The sequence below is a fragment of the Microcebus murinus genome, chromosome 1, assembly GCF_040939455.1.
Source record: "Microcebus murinus isolate Inina chromosome 1, M.murinus_Inina_mat1.0, whole genome shotgun sequence".
Classification (NCBI taxonomy): Eukaryota; Metazoa; Chordata; class Mammalia; order Primates; family Cheirogaleidae; genus Microcebus; species Microcebus murinus.
Genome location: NC_134104.1, coordinates 120148255 through 120166320, shown reverse-complemented (window position 1 = coordinate 120166320; position 18066 = coordinate 120148255). Strand labels below are relative to the sequence as shown.

Below are 18066 nucleotides of genomic sequence, written 5' to 3'. Positions count from 1 at the left end.
CATTCAAGACATGCCCACACCACAGAGCCTTTATATTTGGTATTACTTCTGCTTTCTTCTTTCCCCAGCCCCCAACCACACACACATACTTTTTCTCTTGTGATACTGGACTTATTGAAGAGACCAGGCTAATTGTCTTATAAAATGATCCATACTGTGAATTTCTCTGCTTCCTCATGGTATTATTTCTCTATGTGCTGTATGTCCTATAATTGGACATTAGAGCCAAAGGATTGATTATATTAAAATTTAAATATTTTTGGCAAGAAAACTCCATAGATGATACTGTGATCTTCATTTGCATCATTTCTGGAGGTACATATTTATCTGATTGATCTACCTTAGCAATGCTAAGTTTGACTAATATGTTAAGGTGGGGACTTTCAGATCCCTCTGTTATAATTTGCTTTTTTCCCTTAGTGATTAACAAGCCTAAGGATGAATGTTATTTTTTTAACCCTGTAATTTTAAGAATAATTTTTTGCTGTGGAACTTTTTTTCAAGTAAAACCTTTTTAGGAGATCTAATATCTAAAACAGATAAAAGCAGAGCTGTTATGGTTGCAGTGGGAAATGCCTCATAGTAGCAGCTTCCAAGGGAACTCTGACAAGCACCATTTGTAACTCACAGAGCCTGCCCAAACACTTAAGGAAGTGGAGGCCCAGAGAGGAAACATGAAGTCCTAAAGCCACCTTATGTGAAAGGCTCAGTACACCTGAGCATCTCATGAGAAAGGCCCAGTACACTTTCTATCAGAGCACAATTTGGAAGTTCTGTCATTTCTTTGGAAAGCTGTGGTTGTGGATGATCATTAGAACAGCACTTGGTTTTTCCCTGGCAGTCCACCCACTGTTTTTAGTTGTCTGAGTGCTTTCTTTGACATTCTATCTGTTCTGCAGATGTGAAGATTTGAAATTACTTCATTTATAGTATGAGTTGGGTTGCAGTCTTTTTTTTTTTGTTTCCCTTTTGGAAATTCTTCTTCATCCACAAAGAATTCCAGATTCAGACATTATTCATCTATGTCTGGAACACTTAAAATCTCACGAGCTTGCGTATGTCTTACCTCTTTCCACCTTGAGAATATTCCAAATGCTGCCATAGATGAAGTCAGTTTTATCATATCCTTGCTGCTTGCTTCCTTTATGCACCTTACTTAAGGCCTCATGTGCCTTACTAGAGAGTTAAATAAGTAAATTTAGTATACCCATACTACATATGTTTTATAATACAGATTTTAATTTTCATTAAAAAAATTTTTTAATTCCAGCATATTATGGGGGTACAAATGTTTAGGTTACGTATATTGCCTTGGCCCCACCCAAGTGAGTCAGAGCTTCAAGCATGTCCATCCCCTAGACAGTGCACACTGAATCCATTAGGTGTGTGTATACCCATCCCTTCCCCCCCACATTTGTCCGACACTCCATGAATATTATTACTGTATGTGAACTTAAGTGTCGATCAGTTAATACCAATTTGATGGTGAGTACATGTGTTGCTTGTTTTTCCATTCTTGGGATACTTCACTTAGTAGAATGGGTTCCAGTTCTATCCAGGATAATACTAGAGGTGCTATATCACCATTGTTTTTTGTGGCTGAGTAAAACTCCATTGTATACATATACCACATTTTATTAATCCACTCATGTATTGATGGACACTTGGGTTGTTTCCATATCTTTGCAATTGTGAATTGTGTTATTATAAACATTCAAATGCAGATGTCTTTTTTATAGAATATCTTTTATTCTTTTGGATATATGCCCAGTAATCAGATTGCTGGATCAAATGGTAGTTCTACTTGTAGCTCTTTGAGGTATCTCCATATTACTTTCCACAGAAGTTGTACTAGTTTGCAGTCCCACCAGCAGTGTGTGAGTGTTCCTGTCTCTCCACATCCAGGCCAACATTTGTTGTTTGGGGACTTTGTGATAAAGGCCATTCTCACTGGAGATAAGTGATATCTCATTGTGGTTTTGATTTGCATTTCCCTGATGATTAGAGATGTTAAGCATTTTTTCATATGTTTGTTGGCCATTAGTCTGTCTTCTTTTGAAAAGTTTCTGTTCATGTCTTTTGCCCACTTTTTGATAGGGTTGTTTGATTTTTTTATTGGTGATTTTCCTGAGTTCTATATAGATTCTAGTTGTCAGCCCTTTATCGGATGTGTAACATGTATAACACTCCATATTCATGGAGTGTCAGACAGATGTGGGGGGGAAGGGATGGGTATACACACACCTAATGGATTCGGTGTGCACTGTCTAGGGGATGGACATGCTTGAAGCTCTGACTCACTCGGGTGGGGCCAAGGCAATATACGTAACCTAAACATGTTACACATTTCTCCCATTCTGTGGATTGTCTGTTTGCTCTCGTTATAGTTTCCTTGGCTGTACAGAAGCTTTTAATTTGATCAGGTCCCATTTATTTATTTTTGTTGTTGCTGTGATCACCTTGGGGTCTTCTTTATAAGTTCTTTGCCTAGGCCAATGTCTGTAAGAGTTTTTCCAACATTTTATTCTAGAATTCTTGAAGTTTCATGCCTTAGCTTTAAGTCTGTTTTCCACTGTGAATTGATTTTCGTGAGAGGTGAAAGGTGAGGATCCTGTTTCAGTTTTCTACATGTGGCTATCCAATTTTCCCAGCACCATTTATTGAATAAGGATTCTTTTCCCCAGTGTATGTTTTTGTCTGCTTTGTCAAAGATTAGATGGCTATATGTGGATGGTTTTATATTTGGGTTCTCCGTTCTGTTTCATTGGCTATGTCTCTGTTCTTGTGCCAGCGCCGTGCTGTTTCAGTTACTACAGCTTTGTGATATAGCTTGAAGTCTAGTAAATTGATGCCTTCCAATTTGTTCTTTTTGCTTAAGATTGCTTTTGCTATACAGGGTCTTCTCTGGTTCCATACGAAGTGTAGAATTATTTTTTCTAGATCTGGGAAAAATTATGTTGGTATTTTAATAGGGATTGCATTGAATCTGTAGATCACTTTGGGTAGTATAGATATTTTAACAATGTTGATTCTGCCGACTCATGAGCTTGGAATATATGTTTTTCTCATCAGCTCATGGGACATTCTCTAAGATTGACCATATCCTAGGCCACAAAGCATGTCTCAAAAAATTTTTGAAAAATAGAAATTATACCATGTATCTTCTCAGACCACAGTGGAATAAAATTAGAAATCAACTCCAACAGAAACTCTCATCTTTACATGAAATCATGGAAACTAAAACAACCTTCTGCTAAACGATTATTGCACTAAGGAGGAAATCAAAAGATTCTTTGAACTAAATCGTAAAGGAGACACAAGTTATCAAAATTTGTGGGACACAGCTAAAGCAAAGCATTTCCTTAGAGGAAAATTTATATCCATAAATGCCTAATTCCAAAGACAGAAAGATCACATATAAACAATCTAATGAATCATCTTAAAATCCTGAAAAAGGATTTTAATTTTCATAAAAAGGAATTTCTCTATACTAAGTAGAAAAAACAAATGATAATTTAATCTCACTTTTGTTTTAAAATATATACATAAAAAGCTCCATGTCTTTGTTATGTATGTATATATGTATATTTAAAGCCCAAAAGGATATTTACAAAAATGTTCATGTTGATCCTACCTCTAGCTGTGATCATTGTTTTCCTCTTTGTATTTCTTTTGTATTTCTTTGTATCTCTTTGTATTCTTTGTATTTCTTTGTGTCTCTCTTCACTATTTTTTTTCCAGTGTATCTTATTTCTGCAGTCATTAATTCTATCTGTACAAGCAATTTTTTTTACCCTAACCTTTTCCTTCTACATCAGATTCCTGGCCATCCTCTAGAACTGCCCACTTGGTTCTGAAGACCTTCTGTGATCACTTGTATCAAAATGAACTTGTCGGCTGGGCGCAGTGGCTCATACCCATAATCCTAGCACTCTGGAAGGCTGAGGTGAGAGGATCATTTGGGGTGAGGAGTTTGAGGCCAAATGATCCTCTCAGCAAGAACGAGACCCCGTCTCTACTAAAAATAGAAAAAATTAGCTGGGCCTGGTGACATGCGACTGTAGTCTCAGCTACTCGGAGGCTGAGGCAGGAGGATCACTTGAGCCCAGGACTTGGAGGTTGCTGTGAGCTAGGCTGATGCCATGGCACTCTTGTCAGGCAACCGAGAGAGACTGTCTCAAAAAAAAAAAAAAAAAAAAAGAATTTGTCAGAGAAAGAAAGGATGTAAAAATCATGTTTTAAAAAGAATTATCACTAGAATGTGATCTCCATCAGGGCCCAGGAGGGTTAAATAAATATCTATTTAATGAATTAACCTATTCTTTTTTGTCTCATTTCTTTTATCTCATAAATTTTTAGAAGACAGAAACCTTGTTTGTTTTCTATAATGCCGTGAACAGTTATGGTACTTAATATAAATTAATGAATAAAGTCTTTTTTAAAAAATAGATCCATAATTTACTTAATAAAGGTAAATTTAAGATCTGTTTTCAACTTTGACCAGAATTTGTACTTACATAGGAATATAAAAGGCACAGGATTGCAAGATAAAAAACTTATGTTCAGATCTTGCTCATAGTTTTATGGTCGTAGTTACTTAAGGCCCTTGGCTGCCTTCATTTATAGCCTCACTGATTCTCTTCTAAAGTCTGCAGAGGCCAGCTACCTAGTTGGTTTTTTTTTTTTTTTTTTTCACTTTTCCAAGTCTGTCCTCCGCAGTGCTAGAAATAGTGATATACCTACAGTATAAATCTGACGTTGTCTCCCCCTGGCCCCCAGTCTGTAACCTCTCAGGGGCTCCCTGATGCTATGTTGCCCCTGCCCCACCCCTTCAACTTTGGCTCCTGGAAACCTGTCTTCAGACTTGACACTTGAAATACTGGTAGCTGCCACATATCTCATGCTGCCTTCTGCTTTTGCTTTCTCTGCCCACAAGGTGTTTTCCCTTCCTTCCTGCAGCCAACTTACTTCTGCCCTATTGCAGGATTGGACTTGGCAGTCTGCCTCTCTGGGTTGCTTTCCTTGACCTAAAGCTGATGTATCCTCCTTTTCTGCCCACTCACTACTGTCAGCTGCTTGAGGCAAAACCATAAGTTCATAGTTCTTTGTCTGGAAGGGAACCTAGTCTGTAGTGGAACTCAAATGTTTATTAAACTGTGTTGTAAAGTTCATATGTTCTTCTAAATTGTCCAAATGATTTTGACCCATAGAATGTGATCTGATTTTTGTATGACCTCCTCCAAAATAGGAAAAATATGTAGAAAGGGAGAATATATGGATTAAAGTAACTTAAAATACTACCAGACAGACACATAATTATTGTTAATATTTTGGACTATATAATAGAGAATTGTTTTTTAAAAAGTTATAAAATGGGCCCAGGCATGGTGGCTCATACTTATAATCCTAGCACTTTGGGAGGCCAAGGTAAGGAGGATCACTTGAGGTCAGGAGTTTGAGACCAGCCTGAGCAACATAGTGAGACCCCCATCTCTATAAAAGATAGACAGATTAGCCAGGCATGGTGGCATGTGCCTGTAGTCCCAGCTACTCATGAGGCTGAGGCAGGAGGATCACTTGAGCCCAGGAGTTTGAAGTTGCAGTGACCTATGATGGCACCACTGTACTCTAGCCCAGGCAAAAAAAAAAAAAATTATAGGCTTTTCCTAATTCAAACCAAGAAAAAACAAATTTTGCTTTCTCATGTTTTCTAGATCCCAAAGCCATCTTTCATCATGTTTTTTCTGAAGAGAAGATGAATTCCCTGTGTGGGAAGTAACTTGACCAAGTTACTGAGCTGGTCAGTACAATAGCAGAAACTGGGACCAGGAGCTCCTGACTGCCCACCTGGTGCTTTTTCCCCTCATCATCTTTCCTATTTCTCCACTGCAGTAAAAGTAAGTTTTTAAGCACTTCCAAATTCCCATATGCTCAAATTATGCCTGCTGCTGAAATGATCTTGTATTACTCTTAGTCTCATTCAGACATTAGCTTAAACCTAAACCATTAAATATTCTTTCATACTCATGTGTACAGTTTCTTTGAGCATCAGAAATCTTCCCTTGTAAGAAATTTCTTAATTTATTTTCTCAACTATTTTTGAAGTGAACACAAAAAATAAAATAGTCCAGGTCTCTTTTTTTGAATCTCACATGTAGATCTAATGGTATATGTTTTGTATTATTCTAAACTGTTCTCTGGGAAGCAGTTTCCATAGTGAGTCATCCATCCAAGATTGCCTGTGTTTTCCAGGCACAGTTATAGTTTTATTATTCTTCAATGACTCACTATTTCTGAATCATCACACCTTGTGTACTGTTAAATAAAAAATTTTCAAGACAATTTTTACAATTTCTTCCAGTCTTACTCTTCAAATGCCCACCTTAGCGACATAGATATTTGACCAGTTTTCTCTTGTGTCTATGATTTATGTTGATCATTTCTTCTTGAACTGAACCCTTTCATTAGCTGAGATAAGCAACGGAATTTCTTTACCTCATACTCTCTGCTCCAGATGTTTCCTGAAATGGAACAAGTAAATAGCAACATAATATGTGTAACACTGTTCTCTATTTTCCTTTATTACATTAATGTTTAAGATTTTATTAACTTCCCAGATTTCTCCATGAAATTAGGGAGAGACACCTATAAAAGCAAAGTATAGCTATTATTTTTGTTGGTAGACAAAATCTTTGGAATTCAGCATGTTGGAAGAATGAAACACTCTTCTCTCTTGATTTCTGTGCCATATTTGGCTGGTTGTCCTCCTGCTTTTGAAAATTCACTGTCTTCTAGCTTGCATTCCTCTCCTTGCCAGCCTTCCTCAGAGTTTTGTCCTCAACCCTTTTCTATGCTTGCTCAGTCTCATCCACTCTTGTAAATATAAAACCTTTATCTGGTGCTTCCTCCCAGATCTTTATCTTCAGTTCCTATCTTTTCACTGACAGGAATATCCAACTGCATGGGGAATATCTTCTCCAGAATGTTCCACTGAAACAACCCATGCCAGAAGCTGAATTCATCTCCCCTGCACCTTTGCCCCTTAGCTATCCTAGCACACAGTTATAATCAGACCCGAGCTTCATTGCCACATGTCCCTAGAACCCATTTTTAATTTTTAAAATTTATTACTAAACATTATATATTATATTTAAAGTGTCAAATAATTCCAAAAGCCTTTTTAAAAATATCAGTTTCTACTCCCACCTAGTCCTGCTCCTCAGAGACAACCACTGTCAATTTTTTCTTAGCTATTTCTCCTGTTTTTATCTTTTAAATGCATGTATTAATACATTGCTAATTCATTTGTTAATTTTAAACACTAAGTCTTGCCTTCCTAGTGTGAATTTAGCTCTCTCACCCTATTCTACCACATTAACAAAAGAAAGGATAAAAATTGTGTAATCATCTGAATAGATCCAGAAAAAGTATTTGATAAACTTATATACCCATATGAGATTTTTGGAAACTCTCAACAAACTGTAAATAGAAAGGAACTCTCTCAACCTGATGATGAATATCTATTTAAAAAAAAAAACCTTATAGCTATCATCATATTTAATGGTGAAAGACTGAATACTTTTTCCCTAAGATCAGCTACAGGAATTCCTAAATTCATTACTTCTATTCCATATTGAAACTCCTGGTCAGTGCAAAAGGCAGTAAAGATTGGAAAGGAAAAAGGAAAAGTATCTTTATTCCCAGATGACATGATCATATAGAAAATCCCAAGGTATTTACACACACATAAAAACTATAATAAATGAATTTAGCAAGGTGTCATATGACAAGGAGAATCAACTATATTTCTATATGCCAGCAACAAACAATATGGAAAAGGAAATTAAAATAACAATACTATTTACATTAGCATGAAAACTTGAAATATTTGGGAATAAATTTAATGAAAGTACTACAAACATTGCTGAGAAATTAAAGACCATTGAAATAAATGAGAGATATACCATGCTTGTGGATTGAAGATTTATTATTAAGATCTCCAGGCCAGGTGCGGTGGCACACACCTGTAATCCTAGCACTCTGGGAAGCCAAGGCGAGAGGATTGCTTGAGCTCAGGAGTTTGAGAACAGCCTGAGCAAGAGCGAGATCCCCGTCTCTACTAAAAATAGAAAAATTAGCTGGATGTGGTAGCACATGCCTGTAGTCCCAGCTACTGGGAAGCTGAGGCAGAAGGATTGCTTGAGCCCAGGAGTTTGAGGCTGCAGTGAGCTACCACGAAGTCACTGCACTCTACTCAGGGTAACAGAGTGAGACTCTGTCTCAAAAAAAAACCCTCCATTGCCACCAAGTGGCAATTTAAATTAAATGAAATTCTGATCAAAATTCCAGCAAGCTTTCTATGTAAAAGTTGGCAAACTGGTTCCATCATTTATCTGGAAGTGCAAAGGACCTAGACTAGTCAAAACAATTCTGGAGGGGCTAGGGGGGAAGGAAGGTATACATTACTATTTTAAGACTTACTATAAAGCTATAGTAATTAAGATAGAATGGTATTGTGTATATATAGACAAAAGAATAGAGAATCCAGAATTATACCCATATATATGGTTATTTGCTTTTCAACAAAAGCTCCAACATAATCCAGTGAGGACAGAATAGTCTTTGAACAAATAGTGCTGGATAATCTTCAAACTCAACTTCATAACATAAGTAAAAATTAATTAAAAATAGATTAGAGTCTTAAACATAAAAGCTGAAACTATAAAACCATAAAAAATCTTCATGACCTTAGGGTAGGCAAAGATCTTAAGATGGTATACAAATGTATTAAGTATAAAAGAGAAATTGATTAATTGGATTGATGAAAATTAATTAGTAGGATTAAAACCTTCTATTCTTCAAAAACTGCTCTGCTAAGAAAATGTGGAAAGAGAAGCCACAGACCTGGAGATGATATCTGTATCTAAAATATATAAGGAACCCTTAGAATTCAATAATAAAAGATATCCCAAAACATTTGAATAGATACTTCACAAAAGAAGATATATATGAATTTCTAATAAGCATGTGAAAAAATGCTCAACATCATTAGTCATCAGAGAAATGTGAATTAAAGCCACAATGAGATACCACTTCATACTCACTAAGATGGCTAAAATAAAAGAAACTGACAAGTATCTGAAAGGATGTAGGGCCACTAGAACTCGCAAGTGTTGCTGATAAGAGTGTAAAATGGTAGAACCACTTTGGAAAACAGTTTTGTAGGTTCTTATGAAGTTAAATGTACACTTATGGCTCAATAATTCCATTGCTAATTACCCAAAAGAAATGAACACATATCTACAAAAACACTTTTACTTGAATGTTCATAGTAGCTTTAATTTGTAATTGCCCAGACTAGGAACAACCCAAATGTTCATTAACTGGCAGATAGATAAAGCAAAAGTAAAAAGAAATGCACAACTGATACATGCAATAACATAGATGAATCTCAAATCATGTGCTAAGTGAGAGAAACCAGAAAAATATACATATTGTATGGTTATATTCATATGAAGATCTAGAACTGGCGAAATTTATCTATAGTAATGAGGAATCAGATCAGAGGTTGTTGGATGTTGTGGGCAAGGGATATTGACTGGAAAAGGGCATGGGTATAGTATTGTTTTTAAGGCAGTGGTTGCATTGTCCTTATCAAATTTCATTGGACTATACACTTTAACATATTTTTACTGTATGTAAATTATATATCAATAAAGTTGATTTAAAATAAAAGTAAGGTTCTAAAAAGCTGAAAGGAAGCTATGTGTTCATGGGCAACATTTATCAGTTGATGGGGTTCACTGTGAGGTGATGATGTAGTTAGATGAGATTTCTATTTCTCCAGATAAGGTTTCTTTAATCCACAGCGGGAACTAGGAGCTAGAGGTAATAAACCTGGTTTCTGTTGACATGGACCTCCTTTACTTTCAGTCTTTTACTACCCTCTGTCTGTTGCCCCTGGTGTTGATACTTTTCTGGTTCAGTTTTTTCCCCTCAGCAAATAAACTTCCTGTCTCGGCAGGGTGAAAGAGGATGATTTTCTGGGTTTGTGGAATGGGAATAACGAGGTCTATTTCTTTGCAGACTTTCAGACAAGCCCCTCTATAATTAATCTTCTATCCTACCCAATTTTCTGTAGTACCTGCTACCACCAAACCTTAGCTTTTGGGGGGTTGTGTGGGATGAATTGGTTTGCTTGTCATCAGCATCCCTACTCTGCTAAGTCATTTACCATTCACCTTCTCTTCTTTGTCTTCATATATAGTAATTTGGAGTTACAGGTGTCTTCTAGGTTTTTAAAGATGGAGTTTGCATTCTTGTATTTTGTTCTTATTGTTTGGAGCAGACCTGTAAAGCCCATAATTCATTTTTTAATTTTTAACTTCAGCAATGCCAAACTCCATATAATTCTCCAAACACACAAGCCTTTTCATATCTCTGTGCCTTTGTAGAATTTCCTTTCGCTTACAAGGCCTAGTCTAATCCTTTCTTCACCTGGTAAGGCTCTCATCTTTGAAAATCCAGTTCTGCTCCCTCCTAACTTTCTTGTCTTCTGCTTTTGAACCTTTGTTTCACAAAAGGTCCATTTCATCAGGGATTGCCATATAGCAGTTTACTATGAAGGAGTTTTCCAGGAGCCACTGGAAAGTACTTGTTACAATAATTGTAATCAGCTTACAGTGGAAGTGATAGTAAATGCTTAATAAATATTTGTTGAACTCTGAATATGCATATGAACCACTTAGCTAGAAATTGGGAAAACAGACTCTGGTCCTTTGCAGGGATCAAAGAACCAGGAGAAACTAAAGGCCGTGAGGGGTAGGGCAGGCAGCATGCAACAAAACCTGAGATGGAATAAATATAAACATTCAGAATAATTATAATTTCCCAAGAAGTTTATTATATCAGGGGAAAAAATCAGGCTATAACAGATACTTAGACTAACTGAAAAATTTTACCGTATTTTTACCATATCTAAGATTTTAAAATACTCATTATATGCTTATTTAGAATTTTTTTATTGAAAGAGCTCTATTAGACTTATGTTGACAGATATTTAAATTATATATCACTCTTGTGCATATATAAATAAAATGTAGGGAAAATTGATTAAAATATTTCTAGAATTTGTTCAATTCAGATTCTCTTAAAAATAACTTTTCAATTTAGAACCATCTATGTTCATATTTTCTCCCACAGTATCATCCTCTATGCCGTCAAGGGTATTTGGTGATGAAGCATTTCTTAAAACTGTGTTCTACAATGAATGGCCTTTGAGAATTTTTTGCCAAGTCATTCTGCATGCTTTTTATGGTGGTGTTTTCTTGATCTTACTAGAAGTTGTCAGTAAATGACAACCATGTCACAATTCTGCCTGGCCCATAGAGATTTTAAAAAATGTATTTTAGATAAACCACATATGTAAGTTGAGGCCTGAAAAAATAAAAAGAAAAAAAAAGAAAAGAAAAAAATTTTAAAAAATGTATTTTAGAATTGAAACATACTGTAGCTTAATAATTAATGTGATTCTTGCACCAAGATTTTCTCTTTGTTCTTATTATTTTTTGAAGGCTGCTGCTTTTAAAAAATATATTTATAAAGCCAGGCATAGTGGTACACATCTATCATCCCAGCTACTTGGGAGACTGAGGCAGAGGGTCACTTGAGCCCAGGAGTTCAGGCCTAGCCTGGACAATATAACAAGATTTTATCTCTAAAAAAGTAAATTAATTAAAATGAAAATATAACCAAACTTTTAAAAAAATGCTGGCTTTTCTTGCTAAATTTGCTATAGCAATAAAATAAGTAAAAAATAAAGTATTGCCTTTTTGTGAAAAAATTTAGGATTTTCTTCTTTGAAATTTTTTTGTCTTCATATTTATTTTGCTTAAAGTTAATAGAGGCAGTTTTATCTTTGTCAACTTTTGAAAGAAGCCTGATGAAAAAATAGACCTTCTACATCTCACATGATTCAGTGAAGTGTCCACTAATATGCAGTGAAATATTTGTTGACTAATGATCAGAGTCAAAGCTTATTGTACAAACAGATGTCATCCTAGTGGGAGATGTTTAATAAACTGCTGAGAGACTTTTCTCTCCTTTGCTCCTTTCTGCTCAACATAATTTAAGAAATAAACATATTACCTCATAATTCTGTGAGGGCTTATCACTCTTACTCTTGAATCTCTTGCCATGGTTCTTTTTCATGAGAAGCCCTGGATCAATCCAACCATTACCATCCTACTGCTACATCAATCTTGCCAAATGTTTCAGGATTTCTCTGTACTGTTGCCTGTTCCTAATAAGATTCCTCCTTATTTCCATTAGCATCTATTTCAGATTTTTACTCTATTCCTGAATCCCCTAACACCTCTTCTTTCCTCTAAACTTTAATAGATAATTTTGCCTTCAGTTTCACTGTGAAAAATTGAAGTTGTCAAGGGGAAAAACATCCCTTAAATTCTTCTTCTTCCATCTATAAACTTATCCCATTGATTTCTTTCCTCTTCTCTCACTGGGAAAGGTGTCCACCTTCCTCTGAGACTAATCCCTTCACTGGGGCTTTGGCTACTAGTTCCTGCCTCCATAAAGCTTATGGCTCTTTCTCTTCAACATACACACAGCTCAAATATATCTCCCATCATTTGATAGAAAAAAAAAATCTGTAACTCCATTCTCTTCTAGCTACCATTTTATAGACCTCCTTTTTTTTTTTTTTTTTTTTTTAAAAAAGAGTCTTGCTCTGTCACCCACCATGGCATCAGCCTAGCTCACAGCAACCTCAAACTCCTGGGCTCAAGCGATCTTCCTACCTCAGCCTCCCAAATAGCTGGGTCTACAGGCGTGTACTACCATGCCTGGCTAATTTCTTCTAATTTTAGTAGAGATGGGGTCTCACTCTTTTTCAGGCTGGTCTTGAACTTCTGACCTCAAGCAATCCTCCTGGCTTGGCCTCCCAGAGTGCTAGGATTATAGGCATAAACCACCACACCCAGCAATAGCCCTCCTTTTTCAACAAAAGATACGAATGGAAAATCTAGTCTACTTATACCACTTATTTGACAGCGACTTCCTGAAATTGTACTTGTTAAGGTTACCGGCAACCTTCATGTTGCCAAATCCAGTGAGTAATTTTTGTTTTTTCCTTGACCTCTTAGTAGCATCTAATGCTGACGACCTCCAGTTTCAAAGTTTCTCCTTCAGCCTCTGTAAAACTACTTTCTCCTTATTACCTGTTTCCTTATTACCTGTCTCTTTCTTCTTCGGTTCTCTCTCAGAATTCTGTTCCTCTGTTTAACTCAGAAATGTCAGTGACATCCAACTTTGTCCTCAGCCTAGAGCTCCCCATACTTTACGCTGTCACCCTGAGTAACTTCTCAGAGCTGTATCTCCAACCTATTTCTTTCTGTTGACCTCCAGGTTTTATATTCACATTTCATCCAGTCATCACTCTTTGGAAGTTCCACAGGTACCTCTTCAAACAACACATTCAGAATAAAATTCTTTATCTTTTCTATGGCCAACCACCATTAAAAAGAAAAAAAAAAAAAAAGTCTGTGTTGGAAGTAGCGATACTAGTCTCACAGTACTCAAGCCAGAAACCCAAGATTCCTCCCTCTCACTTTCCCTCTCCCTGTTCTGTGGATTCTACCCCCCATCCCCTGTCTCATTGATACCCTCCTCTTTTTAACTATTACCACCTACTTGGTTTAGATTCTCCCTACTTACTGCATGATTATTACAGTAGCCTCACAACTGATTTTCATGGCTTCAATCTGGTTCCTCTCTATCTAGCCTCCACTTAGCTGTTAGAATAATCTCTCTGAAACATAAATCTCATTTATGTTACTCCCCTACCTTAAAGTCTTTCTTTTTCCCATAGTGTTCGGAATAAAGTTCACAATCCCTAGTTTACTTAGTTTAGTCTGTGGTATGGTTCCTGCTGCTCAAGTTTCCTCCCTTCTTGATTGCCTTTCTACTCTCCTCCACCCAGTGAAACCAGCTGGAACTACTTGTACTTCTGGACTCACTGTGCCATGTTACACCTCTGCACATTCACATATGTGTTTCCTTCTGCTGGGAGTATTCTTCCCTTCCATTTTGCCTAACTCACTCTCATTGATCCTTCAAAATTATGTACATAACATCTCTTTATTTTGGGAAACCTTTCCTGAAAGTTTCCTAGTCTTGTCTAGATTCCTAGTCCTGTCTAGATTCACAAAGGTAGAGGAGCTCATTGATGATTCAGTACTGGTGGTCTGCAGCAGCAAGGGCAAGGGGAGCTAAAAATACATACCAGATCCCTTGGGTTCCTTGGCAATGTCTGCCACTTCTTTTTCTGTGCCTTAGTTTCTTCCTGTGGGTTTTCTGCTAGACTCTAGCACTTTCCCCTTTATATTCTTTTTTTTTTTTTGAGACAGAGTCTCGCTTTGTTGCCCAGGCTAGAGTGAGTGCCGTGGCGTCAGCCTAGCTCACAGCAACCTCAAACTCCTGGCTCAAGCAATCCTCCTGCCTCAGCCTCCCAAGTAGCTGGGACTACAGGCATTCGCCACCATGCCCGGCTAATTTTTTGTATATATTAGTTGGCCAATTAATTTCTTTCTATTTATAGTAGAGACGGGGTCTCGCTCTTGCTCAGGCTGGTTTCGAACTCCTGACCTCGAGCAATCCACCCGCCTCGGCCTCCCAGAGAGCTAGTATTACAGGCGTGAGCCACCGCGCCCGGCCTATATTTTATTTAAGTTATGATTATTCACCCATGACTTTGGTTCTTCTTTCTTTTTTTTTTTTTTTTTTTTTTTTTTTTTTTTTTTTAGAGACGGGGTCTCGCTCTTGCTCAGGCTGGTTTTGAACTCCTGACCTTGAGCAATCCGCCCGCCTCGGCCTCCCAAGAGCTAGGATTACAGGCGTGAGCCACAGCGCCCGGCCCTGGTTCTTCTTTCTTAGAAGAACTGGCATCCATAGTCTCTAGTCAGCCATCTTCATATGCATTAATGTGAATGAATCTCAGAAACATTGAGTTAAGTGAAAGAAGCTAATCTTTTTTTTTTTTTTGAGACAGAGTCTCACTTTGTTGTCCAGGCTAGAGTGAGTGCCGTGGCGTCAGCCTAGCTCACAGCAACCTCAAACTCTTGGGTTCGAGTGATCCTTCTGCCTCAGCCTCCCGAGTAGCTGGGACTACAGGCATGCGCCACTATGCCCGGCTAATTTTTTTTTTTATATATATATCAGTTGGCCAATTAATTTCTTTCTGTTTATAGTAGAGACGGGGTCTCGCTCTTGCTCAGGCTGGTTTTGAACTCCTGACCTCGAGCAATCCGCCCGCCTCGGCCTCCCAAGAGCTAGGATTACAGGCGTGAGCCACAGCACCCGGCCTAAAAGAAGCTAATCTTAAAAGGTTACGTACTATATGATTTCATACATAAAACATTTTCTAAATGACAAAATTAATGATGGAGAACAGATCCGTGTTTGCCAGGGGTTAGGGTTTGGGGCCAGAGTGTGACTACAAGAGGGTAGTATGAGGGATTTTTTGAGGAGTGATGGGATAGTTGTATATTCTGATTATGGTGGTAGTTATTGTTAAAAGGGAGGGAGGAAAGGAGAGAAAAAGGAGTAAGTGGTTATAAAACTGGTGAAATCTGAATGAGGTCTGTAGTTGATAGTACCATTGTCAGTTTCCTGGTTTTGATCATTGTACTGTGGTGACTTAGTATCATTAGGGGGAGACTGGGGAAAGGGTTTACAGGAACTCTACAATTTTTTTCAACTCCTGTGTGTATCTAAAATGATTTCAAAATTAAATAAAATTAAAATTTGGTTCTTCAGCTACACCAGCCACATTTAAAGTACTCAATAGCCCCACGTGGCTAATGGCAGCCATAACAGATAGTGCAGATAAAGAATATTTCCATCAATGCAAGAAATTTTATTGGTCAGCATATCTCACTTTAGCCAGTGTTCTCTCTTCCTTTACTCTTTCAAATTCCAATGTAACACAAATACATTTTTGTTCCTTCTGTCACATTACCTGATCAGCCAGTTGTTTTGGTTATATTCAGGCCTAGAGAAATACTTTCCCTCTTTATTTTTTCTAATTTCAGAGAAAAGCAGTTGTTTTTATGTCAACTTAAGAATTTATCTGACACATATTTTAATAGGTTTCTGGATAAATTTTCTAACACACATTTTGTCCCTGGGCCAGTTTTATCAACTGTATTAGGAAATAGTCCCAGTATTTTTCATATAGTTATCCTACTGTACTTTCTCCTTTGTGTTTACCTTACCTTGTATCCTTACCCAAATGCTCTGTCAAAATCTTGGATTTCTGAAAAGGTGCCATTTCTTCCCTGTGTTTTGGATGTGCATCTTTTGAAAAGGTAATTCCTTCCATTACCATGTTCTCATCATTTGTTCTATAATACTTCTCCTCGTTGGCTTCTTTGTATTTTAATTTAAGAATTACTGAATATCTCCTTTACTATGTAACTTTTTCTGGTTTAGCTTCATCCATTTTCTGAGATATCTAATTTGATAGTTATATAAGCCACCACCTGAGATATAAAGACAAGTGGATGGTGAGACAATAGTTTAAGATCCATTCACATAGCAACAAAGTTAAAATACTGAGGGACAAGAAGACTGAGATGCGACCCACCTGAAGAAAACCACAAAGAAAGAGATAAAAAAATATATATTGGAATTAAGAATAACTCTTCCAGGCTGGGTGCCTGTAATCTCTACACTTTGGGAGGCTAATCCAGGAAGATTGCTTGAGACCAGGAGTTTGAAACTGCCTGGGCAACATACTGAGAACCCCATCTCTACAAAAAATTTTTTTAAAAAATTAGCCAGGCATGGTGGCCCACTCCTGTACTACTACCTCCCAGGGAGGTTCAAGCAGGAGGATCACTTGACCCCAGGAGTTTGAGATTGCAGTGAGCTATGATCATGCCACTACACTCCAGCCTGGGTGACACAGCAAGACCTTGTCTCAAAAAAAAAAAAGACATGTATCTTCCTGTGTGGAAAATCTGAATATTATAATAATATCAGTGTTCCTTCAAAATAATTTGAATTTTTTTGCAATTGTAATCAAATGTTGAAATTGACAGTTCAACAGTTCATCTGGAAGACCATCAAAGAACACTTAGAAGGTAAAAAAAGAATTATAATTAGGGATATGGGAAGCAATGCCAGGTAGTAAAACTTAATAAGTCAACAGTAATTATAATAGTGTATACTGGCACAAAAACAGAGTAATTATTGGATCCAAAGAACCGGGAAATAGAGTCTAACCAGTATAAGAATTCAACATAAGATAGGATTCGTCATGAATTAATTGTATTAATTGTTTCTATATTAAGTCCCTAATACCTAAATGGGCAAAGAACAAGAATAGACAATTTACCAAAGAACAAATAAATAAGCAAAATAAACCGCTTTCTATGATTAAAGAAATAAAATGTGAAAACAAGAAATACTGTTTCTCATTATTAAATGGGGAAAGATTTTTATTGTTAAAATACCAATGCTAGTGATGGTGCAGTGAAACTGATAGTCTCCTTCATTACTGTCATTAGCTCCTTCCTCTCATTGCCTTATTATACCACCTTTGATGCAGTAGTATTGCACATTCTATCCTCTAGCAAATCATGTTGGCTGCAGCTTTGTAATATATATAGCATCTAAACATTTCCACTGTTACTATTCTGGTCCAAGCCCCTCAGCCTTCTTGCCTGACTTATTGCAATAGCCTCTAACTTGTTTCTCTGCAGCCAAAAATCAATTTAAAATGTAAATCTGAACATAACATTCCTCTGCTCAATAGTTACCAGTTGTTTCCCAGCTTACTCGGGGTTAAAGCCAGTTTCAATATAGTGGTCTTCAGACCCTGCATAATTTAGACTCCCACCTTTCCTTTCTGACCTCATCTTCCAAACTGTCCCCCATGCTTTCACTGCTCTAAGAGCTTTAGTCTCTTTGTCATTCTTCTAGTAAATCAAGCATGCTCCACCTCAGAGAGGGCCTTTGCACTTACAGTTTCTCTGTTTAAGATGATTT

At 37.0% G+C, this 18066-nt stretch overlaps 1 protein-coding gene across 2 annotated transcripts in view; it reads left to right on the top strand.

The window, feature by feature from the left end:
- The window catches only part of PPP2R3A (protein phosphatase 2 regulatory subunit B''alpha), a 148141-nt gene that overhangs the window by 18991 nt on the left and 111084 nt on the right, over window positions 1-18066 (top strand). Inside the window, exon 2 of one of the 2 annotated variants that reach the window (XM_012787769.3) lies at window positions 5715-5897. The exons of the other annotated variant lie outside the window; for it this stretch is intronic. The gene's annotated coding sequence lies outside the window, so the exon portion shown is untranslated. The remainder of the gene's footprint in view (window positions 1-5714; window positions 5898-18066) is intronic. 2 annotated transcript variants of the gene reach the window in all.